Raw genomic sequence first — 1,848 nt, 5'->3', positions numbered from 1 at the left:
GGGGGGGGGGGGGGGCTGGGTGGTACCTGACAGGCACGACTCAGTGGAAACGGATATTAAGAAGGTCTTTTTGGCTTTCTTTAGTTCTGCTGAAGGCTTGGGAAGAATAAATGAAAGTTCAGGACATGGAAAAATAAAGCAATGATTAATTCCATATTGGGAGAACGGGGGAAAGTGAAGTTGGGCAGGGATGGTGAGAAAAGAGAGTGAAGTTTCTTATCTGCCAAAACAGGAAGTCAGTAGTTTGTTTTTTTTTTTTAATGGCAGTATAAGTACCTTATTTAGGCTGTAAGGATACATTCCAGAAAAAATAGCCCGAGGACTAATGAGTGGCCTCCTCTAGGGAGGGGAAGAGGAGGAGGGTGGGCACTGCTGACCCTGTATTACTAGCTTATGCCCAGCGCAGACAGAGAAGGGTCCCCAAGCAAGGCAAGACACACATACCACTGCAACTGCCCTCCTCAAATTGCCCAAGGAATCTATCTGTACATAATGACGTGCTAATACTCAGTAACACACCAATCTGTTCAACATAACTTACTTTCTTACCTGTATTATCACCAACACACATATTTTAAAACACTCACCATGGATCCACCTAACAGTACAGTACAACATAAACTACCATGACAACTATATAACAAAGATTTGTGGTGTTTTCTCATGATTCAGGAAAAGAGTTAAAAATTCTAAACAAAGTTCTTCCAAAGTTTTAATAATGTATAATTACAGTGATTACCTACCTCCACAAGGGCAAGGCTATGTTTTTTTCTTATATTTCACACTTTTAAATCTATACCACTGGGACAACGCCAGAAGCAAACTGACAAAGACGCTATAGACACATGGGGGCATTTACAAAACTACATTTATATCTGTACATTTGGACCACTTATATTTAGACACGTAAATAATTCTCAAAGAATCAAAGAGATCATTTGGCCTAGGCCATATGAAATTTTGGTTATGAGAAAATTCTGACACAAAATAGGAAAAAAAATCAGGCTGACAAGTTAGAAACTGTTCCAAGACTCTTAAGACTTCAGGCAATGGGGACTTGCCTGGTGGCGCAGTGGTTAAGAATCCGCCTGCCGATGCAGGGGACACGGGTTCGAGCCTGGTCCAGGAAGATCCCACGTGCCGCAGAGCAACTAAGCCCTTGTGCCACAACTACTGAGCCTGTGCTCTAGAGAGCCCATGAGCCACAACTACTGAAGCCTGTGCACCTAGAGCCCGGGCTCTGCAACAAGAGAAGCCACCACCGTGAGAAGCCCGCACACCGCCACGGAGACCCAACACAGCCAAAAGTAATAATAATAAAAAATAAATAATAAATTTTAAAAAAGACTTCAGGCAATGTTGTTTCCCTCCCATTAGAATTAATTTTGAAACTCCAAGTCACGTTTCTTGGCATTAAGTCTACTGATACAAAGGAACAAATTTCCTTTAATAAATTATGAACTGCATTCATCATTCTTAACACTAGTTCCAAGCATAATCTGAAGGTCACGTATCAGCGGATACTTACATTGACTAATCCAAAATAGTGCTCGTTGACTGGAAACTGTTCTGGACCAATCTCTTTCTCTAATGCCGAGGCATTGGCGCCCTATAAAATGAAAAACAGAAATCTTAGTATTTACAGTATTTTCCCAATACTGTCACAATTATATACACATTACAGAGAAACCCCTAAAATAATTTTCTTGTTGGGGCTTCCCTGGTGGCGCAGTGGCTGAGAGTCCGCCTGCCGACGCAGGGGAGGCGGGTTTGTGCCCCGGTCCGGGAGGATCCCACATGCCGCGGAGCGGCTGGGCCCGTGAGCCATGGCCGCTGAGCCTCCGCGTC

General features: G+C 43.4%; 1 protein-coding gene across 1 annotated transcript in view; it reads right to left on the bottom strand.

Annotated features, from left to right (window-relative positions):
• Positions 1-1,604, bottom strand: part of USP12 (ubiquitin specific peptidase 12) — a 42,965-nt gene extending 41,361 nt beyond the window's left edge. The window contains exon 1 of the mRNA XM_007471449.1: positions 1,529-1,604. The gene's annotated coding sequence lies outside the window, so the exon portion shown is untranslated. The remainder of the gene's footprint in view (positions 1-1,528) is intronic.
• Positions 1,605-1,848: the final 244 nt, after the last annotated feature.

The sequence above is a fragment of the Lipotes vexillifer genome, unplaced genomic scaffold, assembly GCF_000442215.2.
Source record: "Lipotes vexillifer unplaced genomic scaffold, Lipotes_vexillifer_v1.1 scaffold543, whole genome shotgun sequence".
Classification (NCBI taxonomy): domain Eukaryota; kingdom Metazoa; phylum Chordata; class Mammalia; order Artiodactyla; family Lipotidae; genus Lipotes; species Lipotes vexillifer.
This window is presented reverse-complemented; position numbering and strand designations above follow the sequence as displayed.